We start from the raw sequence: 12,739 nt of genomic DNA, 5'->3' as shown, positions 1-12,739 counted from the left end.
TCACAGGAATTAAAGCAAAGTGGAAGGGAAATTTGCAAATTTCATTTTTTTTGCAGAAATTCCAGTTTAATCCATTTTTCCTGTAATACTGAAGGTTTTTACCAGAGAAACACAACTGAAAATTTATTGCCCTGATTCTGCAGTTTTTAGAAATATCCCACATGTGTCCCTAGTGTGCTACGGGCCTGAAACAAAGGCCCCAGTAGCAAAGGAGCACCTAATGGGTTTTTCGGCCTTCCTTTTCTTAAATTATATTTCAGGCACCATGTCAGGTTAGAAGAGGTCTTGTGGTGCAAAAACAAAGGAAAGCCCCCAAAATTGACTCCATTTGGGAAACTACACCCCTTGAGGAATTCATCTAGGGGTGTAGTGAACATTTTGACCACACAGGTATTTCATAGGTTTCATTAGAATTGGGCAGTGAAAATGAAAAATTACAGAATTTTAAAATTTTTTCAACCAATAAATGAGGAAAAGCACCGCAACATTTGTAAAGCAACTTCTCCAGAGTAGGAAAATACCCCATATGTGGTAATAAGCCACTGTATGAATACACATCAGGGCTCAGAAGTGAAGGCACGCCATTTATCTTTTGGAGTACATATTTTGCTGGATTAATTTCTCGGCACCATTTCGCATTTGTAAAGCTTCTAAGGTACCAGTACTATGGAAACCCCCCAAAAGTGACTCAATTTAGGAAACTACACCCCTAGAGGAATTCAACTAGGGGTGTAGTGAGCATTCTGACCCCCCCAGGTATTTCATAGATTTCATTAGAATTGGGCAGTAAAAATGAAATATTAAATTTTTTCCCACGTAGCTTTAGGTCAAAATGTTTAATTTTCTCATCAAATAAAGGAGAAAAAGCACCGTAACATTTGTAAAGAAACTTCTCCAGAGTACGGAAATACCCCATATCTGGTAATAAGCCACTGCCATTTTTCAACCACTTCAATGTGGCGGATGCCATTGACAGCCGCATTGAAGGGGTTAAATGGCTGCGATCGGCGGTAACTTCTGTCTCCACCTTTGCAGCGGGATGTCAGCTGTGTATTGCAGCGGGATGTCAGCTGTGTATTGCAGCGGGATGTCAGATGTGTATTGCAGCGGGATGTCAGCTGTGTATTACAGCTGACAGCCGCTGAAGATGAAGCGCGTACAGCTCCTGTGCCTGCTTCATCTACAGGGCGTGACTGTACGCCCGTGTGCGGGAACGCACTTTGAATTTGGACGTATAGTCACGCCCAAAAGCGGGAAGGGGTTAATGCCCAACTGGGTGTTTTTTAACTTTTGACCAAGTGGGCGTTGTAAAGAGGAGTGTATGTCGCTGACCAATTGGCGTCATACACTTCTGTCCATTTGTATTCACATCACAGCGTGATTTTGCGAGAACACGCTGCGCTGTCACATACACCCACATTAACTTTACTGAGTGTCTTGAGAGTGAATAAACATTGCCTCCAGGCAGGATGCGATGTCTGTTTAGACTCCCAATACTTCGATTAAATTTCTGTGGGACTTACTCACGGCACAGCGTGATCTCGCGAGATCACGCTGTGCTGTGTGATTAAGTCCCACGGAGACTTTACCGAAGTGTCGGGAGTCTAAATAAACATTGCATCCTGCCGATCAGATTATGTAGGAGATACTGCACTAATAATCTGATGACAGAGCCTCTTTAAATGAGGACATAAAATGATGAATCTGGTGAAAACAAAAAAAATCTCCGAGTCCGGCATGTGGTCGATGGACTTGTAAAAATGACAGGGTTTTAAGCCTAGTCCATCAAAAAATTAACCAATTTGGTATAGATTTTTATACAGCCACCATTGAAACGCTGACTGTTGCATTCCAGGAGCAAATATAGGATTAGCAAATAATCTGGCTGCAGGTGTGTGCACAGAACAGAGCCGAAACCTATGACTCAATTTATCCCACAGCACCAAGGAAGAGAGGTGTGGACATAACATAGGTGGTTTGGGCTTCAGCCATAACAACTGGTCTATAGGAACATCCGGAGTAGCAGCCTGTTCTATAAAAATCTAACATGTTTGGTTACTTATACTGTGGAGTGAGACTAAAGGTCGCATAGTAGCATTTAGTAAGGTTCAGTAAACCTAAACCCCCGGATACTTTAGGAGCATACAGAGTACAGCCCGGGTCGGAAAACATTCGAACCCCATCTGTTTAACCCTTTGATTGCCGCGGTCTGTGAATGTGGCATGATGAAAGGGAATTCCCCTCTTTGATCACATCACCGGGATTCCCTCTACAGTCAGCCATGGGGACCTAGAAAGGACACCAGGGCTGTCTGTTCTGTTTGCCTGCTGTTCAGACACACTATGTGCTGCCCAATCTGCAGCCTGTGTCATAGTGACACAATCTAATGTATTAGCATATAGGAGTATGCTAATACATTACAAGTGAAAAATAAAGTTATCCCTTAATGGGATGGAAAAAAAAAAGTAATAAAAAAAAAAGTCCCAAAAAAAGGCATTATTTTGCATAAAATATATTTTATTGCCCCTTCACTAAATAAAAAAAAACCTATTGGGTATCTATACGACCGTAATAACCTGAAGAATTAATTGAATGGGTTATTTAGCGTGAAACGTGAACAGGATAAAAAAGAAACAAGAAAAACCATGGCAAGAATCGCTTTTTCCTATATTCGTGCTGTAAAAAATTATTTTTCCCGCATTATTTCTCTCGCATAAACCAGGACTTCATACATCCACGTCAATGAAAAAATAAAGTTATGGCTGCTGTAAAGCAGAGAGGCAAAAACAGAAAAATTTAACTGGTCATTTTGGTCTTTTCAGGCCCGGTCATTAAGGGGTTAAATGGGGCAGGGGCATCTATTGGTAAAGTGTGGAAGAAGTATACGATTCTGGGAAGAACTGTCATTTTAACAACTGCTATCCTACCGAACCTGGAAAGAGGCCTAGAAGCCCAGTGTAACAGGTCTGTTTTCAGTTTTTGTTTGAGAGGGAGGAAATTTGTGCGAAAAATGGTCCAATAGAAAGGAGTAAGGTGAACCCCCCAGATATGAGATTTTGTCTTCTCTCCATCTCCGCTCAAAGTAAGAGAGAGTAAAAGAGACACTGCGCCACATAGTGCATGTAAATGGATAAAAGTAGAGCTACTAATTTGTTAAAAAGTGCTCACCTTAAGTTGTAGACACTGGCAGGTGTCACAACTTTGAGAAGAGTATAAAAAAAGAGAAAAAAAGCTGCTGCCGGGTCCGCAAAACACAACAAAAGTTTTTTTGTTGTCCAGTGTATATAATTAAAAAAGAGAAAAACAGAGGACCAAAAGGCGCTGCTAATAAAGAGATAGGGCTATACAAAGTACATAAATTTATGTAAATGGACAGGCTACGCGTTTCAACGCCGGACCGGCGTCTTCATCAGGCCAATACCCATTGGCCTGATGAAGACGCCGGTCCGGTGTTGAAACGCGTAGCCTGTCCATTTACATTAAATTATGTACTTTGTATATAACTATCTCGTTATTAGCAGCGCCTTTTGGTCCTCTGTTTTTCTCTTTTTTAATTATATACAAAGTACACTTGTATCAACTTGTCCATAGAATATGGAATGCTGATATTCAAAACCTCAGACTTGTCATGGTTGACTTTCAATCCCGAGATCTTTGCAAATTGGTCTAAAACGTGATAGAGATTCGGGAGGGATGTAAGGGGAATGACAAAACCAGTAAGATGTCGTCAGCATAAAGTGCACATTTATGTGTCTGACCCCTAGCCTCAACTACCTTTATGTTGTTGTTCATCCTGATCAGGTGGGCCAGGGGCTCAATAGCCTAGACAAAAAGAATAGGGGATAGTGGGCAGCCCTGTCTATAGTTACACGGTCTGAGAAGAATCCCTTGATCATCACCTGGGCAGTTGAAGCCGAATATAGACTTCTCAAAAGGGTAAGAAATGTATCTCCAAACCCCCAGCACTTCAGGGCAATTAATAAGTAGTCCCAGGTCAGAGAATTGAAAACCTTATGCAAATCCAGTGACATTCGTAGTGCTCCCGTCTTCCATCCCAGTGTGAATGAACAAGGGATTTAAGATCAATGATCCTTCTAGTCTGATCAGCCGCTTTTAAATTTGGAAAGAAACCCACCTGATCAGGATGAATGTATTGTTCTAGAAAGGCATTGAGTTTCGTGGCCATATTTTAGTGAGGATCTTCATGTCAACATTAATTAGTGATATCTGCCTATAGTTTTGACAAGAAGAGGGGTCTTTGCCTGGCTTTGGGATCACAGAAATGTATGCCCTGAGAGCTTCAGGTCCAGGAGGACTATAGGTGCCTCCATATTATCCCTGTGGGGGTCTGATAATACGGGCAAGAAGATATCCTTAAATAATGTGTCCACTTTCGTTTAATCTAGTTGGGGAAGGGATTTATACAAAGAGGAATAGAATGAAAAGAACCTTAGGGTGCTGCGTGTGAGTACAATTCGCTAGCCTTCGTTTAGGGACCATAAAGTTACGAGACAATGGAGCAAATTTCCGAGCTAATAGGGCGTTTTTAAGGTGTTCACCTTGCGGTTTAAATTACATATTAACTTTATTAATGGAGTCATTACGGTCGCGGCGATACCATATGTGTACTTTTATTTTATTTTTACACTTTTACTAAATAAAACCACTTTTTATGGAAAAAAATGGTTTTATTAATTTTTTTACTGTAATATTTATTATTAATCTTTATTTCACATTTATTATTTATTTCACTAGTCCCACTAGGGGACTTTACTGTGCGATCTTCAGATCGCTGCTATAATGCTTTGGTATACTTCGTATACCAGAGCATTATTGCCTGTCAGTGTAAATCTGACAGGCAATCTGTTAGGACGTGCCTCCGGCGCGTCCTAACAGACATATGTCCAGGGCAGACCTGGGGGCTTTTATTAAGCCCCCGGCTGCCATGACAACCCATCGGAAACCCGTGATTGCATTTGCGGGCCGCCGATGGGTGACAGAGGGAGCTCACTCCCTCTTTAAACAAAGTTAAATGCCGCGGTCGCTATTGGTGGCATTTAACGGGTTAAATGGCCGCGATCGAAGTAAACTTCGATCGCGGGCGTTGGAGCAGGAGCTCAGCTGTCATCAGACAGCTGAGCCCCCGCTCCAGCCTGCACGGGAGACCCGTGCAGGACTTAGACTAGGCTCACGTGAAAAGGCGTCAGCCTAGCCTAAGGCCCCTTAGTGACTCACGTGAAAAGGCGTATTGGTGGTCACTAAGGGGTTAAGAGTTTTGTCTCTAGTTCGTTTTAGACGCGAGGCAATCTGAATAAGTTTCCCTCTCAGGGTAGCTTTGTGGGCCTCCCAATTAATTGCCAGGGAAGTGTCAGTCACACAGTTAGGGTATGTGCATACGATGAGAGGCTTTTAGGCTGGGTTCACACGACCTATTTTCAGACGTAAACAAGGCGTATTATGCCTCGTTTTACGTCTGAAAATAGGGCTACAATACGTCGGCAAACATCTGCCCATTCATTTGAATGGGTTTGCCGACGTATTTTGCAGACGACCTGTAATTTACGCGTCGTCGTTTGACAGCTGTCAAACGACGACGCGTAAATTGACTGCCTCGGCAAAGAAGTGCAGGACACTTATATACATTATATGCAGGACACTTCTTTGCAACGTATTTTGAGCCTTTCTTCATTGAACTCAATGAAGAGCAGCTCAAGATTTACGAGCGTCACAGACGCCTCGTATAATACGAGGAGGAGCTTTTACGGCTGAAACGAGGCAGCTGTTTTCTCCTGAAAACAGTGTCATTTCAGCCGTAAAATCCTCTCATCGTGTGCACATACCCTTACGGCTGAAATGACAGACTGTTTTCAGGAGAAAACGGCTGCCTCGTTTCAGCCGTAATTCCTCCTTGAGTTCAATGAAGTACGGCTCAAATTACGTCTGAAAGAAGTGTCCTGCACTTCTTTTGACGAGGCTCTATTTTTACGCGTCGTCGTTTGACAGCTGTCAAACGACGACGCGTAAATGACAGGTCGTCTGCACAGTACGTCGGCAAACCCATTCAAATGAATGGGCAGATGTTTGCCGACGTATTGTAGCCCTATTTTCAGACGTAAAACGAGGCATAATACGCCTCGTTTACGTCTGAAAATAGGTTGTGTGAACCCAGCCTAACTGCAATTACGTCTGAAAATACGGAGCTGATTTCAGAGAAAACAGCCTCTGATTTTCAGGCGTTTTTGAAGCTGAAAATGACATTTGGAGCTTCTTTTGAGGCTTCTTTTCAGATGTTTTTTTGAGGCGTTTTTGGAGCTGTTTTCAATAGTCAATGAAAAACGGCTCCAATTACGTCCCAAGAAGTGTCCTGCACTTCTTTTGATGAGGCTGTATTTTTACGTGCCGTCTTTTGACAGCGACGCGTAAAATGACAGGTCGTCGGCACAGTACATCGTAAAACCCATTGAAAGTAATGGGCAGATGTTTGCCAACATATTAGAGCCGTTTTTTCAGACGTAATTCGAGGCGTAAAACTCCTCCATTAGGGTATGTTCACACGAGGGCGTCCGTAACGGCTGAAATTACGGGGATGTTTCAGCCTGAAAACATCCCCGTAATTTCAGCCGTAACGGCATGTGCAGGCGCTTGAACGCCGCATCAATTACGGACGTAATTGGCGCTGCTATTCATTGAAGTCAATGAATAACGGCTCCAATTACGGCCAAAGAAGTGACAGGTCACTTCTTTGACGCGGGCGTCTATCTACGCGCCGTCATTTGACAGCGGCGCGTAAATTACGCCTCGTGTGAACAGACAAATGGCTGCTCATTGCTTTCAATGGGCAGATGTTTGTCAGCGCTATTGAGGCGCTATTTTCGGACGTAATTCGGGGCAAAAACGCCCGAATTACGTCCGTAAATAGGCCGTGTGAACATACCCTAACGTCTGAAAATAGGTCGTGTGAACCCAGCCTTAAGTTGTTCAAGTTCCTTTGTAATTTCTTTGAATATTTGGAGGTTTGTCAGGAGGGATTCATTCAAGCACCATGAGCTAGACCTAGGTTTAAGCCAGAAGCAATCCAATGTAAGCAACACCAAGTCGTGGTCTGACCATGAAATGGGATGTATTTTGGCCCGAAGTAGACTATTCAAGAGCTGAGTTGGAAGGAATAGATGGTCTATACGAGAATAAGACGAATGGGCATGAGAGTAAAAGGTATCATCTCTGGAGAGATTAGCAGATCTCCAGGCATCCACAAAATCATGGGAGTGTTAGAGTTTGGGGGGGGGGGTGAAGGGAGGAGGGACCTGTGAGCGTTTTGTCAATGAGGTGATCCAATGCTACATTAGAATCCCCACCTGAAAACACTTTACCAAGGAGATGAGGAAGTTAGTATCTAAACATGGCATTAAAAAAAAAAAAACTTTTGTCCTTTCGTTTGGTGCGTAATAAGAGATAAATGTGTCCTGTAGTGTACCATTCACGAGCAAATACCTGCCCTCAGGATCTGCCACCGTGGTTTGATGTGTGAAGGGAAGATTTCTTTTGAAAAAGATACCCACTCCTCTCCTTTTCTGCAGCAACCGCTAGGTAATACAAAGGATAATGATTATGCATAAATTTGGGACAAGAGCTCGTGAACAAATGCAATTCTTGTAAGAACACAACATCACAATGCAAGGATTTATGTTTGGAAAGCATTGCGCCGTTTAGTCAGTGAATTTAGGCCTTGAGCATTGTGAGTGACAATGTTAAAGGAGGACTGCGGATCAGCCGTGATCTAAATGTTGACAGAGAGCACAATATCGAAGACACTTGACCATCAAAGAAGGAAACCGGAAAGAAGGGGAGAGAAGCAAAATTAAAAAAAAGGACCATGAACACATTATTTTGGTACATATAGCAAAATGTAGAACAACGCCCAAACAGGGCCATAAGGGATGTTGAGAGTTCCCCACCCCAAGAACAATACAATATCAGTGGGGTCACTCAAGATCCCAAGGAGGGCATGCCATCACCCAACAAAAGGGCCAGCTCTCACTAGCTCAGCCCCTATCTAGCTGAAAGACCACAGCAAAAAAAAGACCACAAGAATAAAGGCAAAAGCAATGTGAAAGTAAACATTAATAGCAAGCATCAAAGGGAAACCGTATGTGAAAAAAATTCCAGTCGCAGGATCCCATGAGGAGTGTATCCAGATAACATCAATGATTGGCAAGCTCATGCATTAGAAGCTGAGGGTCGGGCCGAAGATCTAGAACTCCAAAGTGGCTGAAGACGTGCTGTAGCAGAGGAGGAAGCAGGCAGTGGCGATTTCCTCAGCGGAGTCGTGCCATCCTTCAAAATAAGACACAAGCGTTCCAAAATGGCCTCTCCTTGGAGAGACGCAAAGCTGTGTGACCGATTGCGGTAGGAAAATGTAAGACGAAAAGGGAAGCCCCATCGACATCTGATCTCGTGATGAATCAGGACTTGGAGGAGAGGCTTTAACGAAAGACTCCCTCTGGATCGTACAAGGAACCAAATCAGCAGAGATCTGAATGTCGCAGCTATGCAGTCGTAACTGCTCTGAGGACCTGGAAGCTTTCATGACCCTTTCCTTCACAGGTTAATGATGAGGCTTCACCAACACATCTCTGGGCAGACCATCCGTACGGGGAGAAGTAAGTGACCTATGGACTCTGTCAATGTAATATTGTTCAGATAAATCAGGAAGAAGCTGCTTGAAAAGATCATGTACCGCAGTTTCCAAATCCAGAACATTTTCCGACAGACCTCTTATACGCAAATTGTCCCGCCTGGGTCTATTTTCCATGTCTTCAAGCATAGAGTGGGATTCCTCAAGCTGTTGGTATATATCAATACAATCAGAGTGCTGATTAACAGTTGTCACCGTATTATCAATTTTAGCCTCCATTGCTTCCATCCTAGATCCCAGAGCTTGAAAATCAGCTTTAAGTTCAGGTGTGATCTTTACACATGTTTTTTCCAGCTGCAAAAAGCGTGCAATGAGAACCTTGTCCCCTGAATATACACCAGTGTCCACTTGTAGCTGCGTAGAGGATAATGGCGGAGGCCCCTCCTGCCCAGCCTGACTAATTGATAACCATCATACCGAAGGTTCTGCGGAGGAAGCATTCGATTGCTCATCCCCAAACATATCTGAGGCAGGGCTTGGGCTCTGAAAACAAGGGGTACTTCCATCCCAGCTGTGTATCGGGGTCAAGTGAGGGTGTCTGCAACATGCAGGTAAATGAGGTGGGTCCGGTGTGCACTCTGCAAGGGAGTCCCCTATTCTGTAGCTGTCGTTCTGGTCACGATCCCGGACTTTTTGGCGTTCCCTTTCGCCACCAAAACATCCCTGAGATGAAGCAGGAAAGATTCCGGTGGAAGGCAAGTGAAGTGAGAGGCTGAAAATAGCTTATAATAGCTGGGTATGCCCATTGAGATGCAGAGCTCTAGTGACACACGTCCACCATCAGTCCCGCGTGCATGCTTTCTGCTGACTTTAGTGAAATTAGGGAGTGAAAATGAAAATCTACGTGTTTTTTTTCTAATATGTAGTTTTAGCTCTGATTTTTCCATTTTCTCATTACAGAAAAAGCACCCCATAATGTGTTAAGCAACCTCTTCTGTGCACAGCAATACCCCATATGTGGCAATAAATTGCTGTTTGTACCTACGGAATGACTTAGAAGGGAAGGAGCACCATTTGGCTTTTGGAGCTCAAATTTTGCTGGAATGGATTGCGGTGCCATGTCACATTTACAAAGCCCCATGCAGGACCAAATCAGTGGAAACCCCCCAAAAGTGACCCCATTTGGAAAACTACACCCCTGAAGGAATTTATCAAGGGGTATAGTGATCATTTTAACCTCACAGCTTTTTTGCCGAATTTCGTGGAACTAGGCCATGAAATTGAAAAGCCACATTTTTTTTTAGATAAAACGTGGACAGTTTACATTTTTACAAGGAATTAAGGAGAGCAAGCACACTGCAGGCCTCAAAAGGGAAGGAACACCATTTGGAGCTCAAATTTAGCTGGAATGGGTTTCGGGTGCCATGTTAAATTTCAAAAGCCCCTGCGGGGCCAAAACAGTAGGTGACCCCCAAAAGTGACTCCGTTTGGGAAACTACACACCAATAAATCTATCTAGTGGTATAGTGAGCATTTAGACCCCATAAGTCTTTTGCAGAATTTATTGGAATTTGGCTGTAAAAATGAATATCAACATTTTTTTCCACAAAAAAGTTGTATTTTTTTTCATTTTAACTAGAGATAAAGGAGAAATAGCCGCCCAACATTTGTAAAGCAGTTTCTGCCGAGTACGGCAATATCCTATAGGTGGTTATATACTGCTATTTGAACACACAGCCAGGCTCTAAAGGGAAGTAGAGCAATTTGGTTTTTGGAGTGGAGATTTTTACAAAATTTGTTTTCTGACACCGTGTTGCATTGAGCTAAGGCCCGAAAAAATACCCCATTTTGCAAACTACATCCCTGAAGAAATGTATCTAGAGGTATTGTGAGCATTTTGACCCCACAAGTGTTAAGCAGAAATTGATGCACAGTGGATGTTGCAGATTGAAAATTGCCTTATTTCCACTGATGCCAATTCAGTGCCCAATTTGTTGTTCCCCGCTTTTGCCACTGGAGACACACACCCCATAAATTGTTCAGCGGGTTCTCCAGAATACAGTAATACCCCATATGTGGTCATAAACTGCTGTTTGGGCACACTGTCCAGTTCAGAAGGACCACCATTTGGGTTTTGGAGCGTAGATTTAGCTTGGTAGTAGTTTTGGTTGGGGTTTACTGGTATTTCAGTTTATAATGTGTGGGGCATATGTAAACTGGCCGGAGTGCATCAGGGTATAGGTAAACTGGGCGGAGTGCATCAGGGTATAGGTAAACTGGGCGGAGTGCATCAGGGTATAGGTAATCTGGGCGGAGTGCATCAGGGTATAGGTAATCTGGGCGGAGTGCATCAGGGTATAGGTAATCTGGGCGGAGTGCATCAGGGTATAGGTAATCTGGGCGGAGTGCATCAGGGTATAAGTAATCTGGGCGGAGTGCATCAGGGTATAGGTAATCTGGGCGGAGTGCATCAGGGTATACGTAATCTGGGCGGAGTGCATCAGGGTATACGTAATCTGGGCGGAGTGTATCAGGGAATAATAGGATGATGTGATAATGGGGTGAATGTATAATAAAATTAATAATCCATGGATTGGTGTGGTACGCTTTGAAACAATACTTTATGCAGAGGCCGGATTTTTTGGCAAAATATCTGCGCTCCAGTATTGCCTAATCTTTGACTTCTTCACGAGCCCCTAAAGTTTCCTCATCTCCGCTGCATCTACGGGGTCCACCTGTGGGGTCTAGCAAATGATGATGATGTGGGGTTTTCAGTGAAAAACTACTGCACCTCAAATATCAGTCTGGGCCGTCATTTAGCATCATTGCGTTCCGAGAGTCATAACATGTTATTTTTTTCGCTGTGTGAGGGCTTGTTTTTTGTGGAACGAGCTGTAATTTTTATTGGTTACATTATGGCATACATGCTATTTTTTTTTTTGTTTACGTTTTTTGGAGAGACAAGGAAACCAAAAAACAGCACTTCTAGCATTGTTTTGTTTTTTCTTTTTTAGGGTATGTTCACACAGAGTTTTTGGACGCGGAAATCTCGCTGCAAAAAACGGCCGAAAATGTCTCCCATTGATTTAAATGCAAGGCAGAGGCGTCTTTTTCCCGCGAGCAGTAAAACTGTCTCGCGGGAGAAAGAAGTGACATTCCCTATCTTCGGTCGTTTACACCTCTGACCTCCCATTGACATCAATGGGAGGCAGAGAAAGCGTATTTCGCTGCATTTTATGCCCGCGGCGCTCAATGGCCACGGGCGAAAAACGCTCCGATAAACGCCGCGAAAGTCGGCGTGCAGGGAGATGAAAATCTGCCTCAAACTTCCAAACTGAATTTTGAGGCAGAATATCCGCGAAATACACTTTCTCTGCCTCCCATTGATGTCAATGGGAGGTCAGAGGCGTAAACGCCCGAAGATAGGCTTTCTCCCGCAAGATGGTTTTACCGCTCGTCTAAATCCTGTCCAAATGCCGCTCCCTTGGCTTGGTTGACTTCTCTAGTGCACATTGGCAACACTGGTTTATTTATTGAAATCTCGTGCAAGCACTGTGTGTTCCCTGGCCTGGAAACCAGTGACATCGGCGTAGGGCTAGGATTAGGCTGGAGAGCACTTGTAGGGCTTACAACTCAGCGTGCCAGGCAAACATGCCTGGCGTGCCAGCTGTGGCTCAAGTGTCATAGGTTACACCACAGAAAAAAGTGGGACATAGATTAAAAACCCAAAAAAGGACATACTCCCACTAGCCTTGAGGGGAGTGGTGTGTGGGGCATGGATATAAATGTGTAGTGCAAAAAATAATTACGGTGTGTAATACACAAGTGATAATGTATACATGCTTATACTTGCCCAATTTGTGAGTATGGCCTTTTTTGTGTTTTTAAGTGCCATAGGTTGCTGTACCTGTCTGTTGTGGCATATTTTGCTTGGTGGCCCAGGTGGCAATCTATGCCTACAGCATGTTGTAAGCAAAAGGATGCTTCCCCTAGTAACTGTATACACAAACCAAATCACATGTGGTCGTTTCCTTGCTGTGTTGCAGTTGCTCGGCATCACCTCCAGTATTTCTAAGTGTCTATTGTTTAAAAAAAACTGATAAT

The 12,739-nt window shown here is 43.6% G+C and overlaps 1 protein-coding gene across 3 annotated transcripts in view; it reads left to right on the top strand.

The window, feature by feature from the left end:
- INO80 (INO80 complex ATPase subunit) overlaps positions 1-12,739 on the top strand; it is a 324,729-nt gene that overhangs the window by 19,794 nt on the left and 292,196 nt on the right. The gene's annotated exons all lie outside the window — the stretch shown is intronic.

The sequence above is a fragment of the Rhinoderma darwinii genome, chromosome 12 (assembly GCF_050947455.1).
Source record: "Rhinoderma darwinii isolate aRhiDar2 chromosome 12, aRhiDar2.hap1, whole genome shotgun sequence".
Classification (NCBI taxonomy): Eukaryota; Metazoa; Chordata; class Amphibia; order Anura; family Rhinodermatidae; genus Rhinoderma; species Rhinoderma darwinii.
Note: the sequence above shows the minus strand (reverse complement) of the source record. Positions and strands in the feature narration are given on the sequence as shown.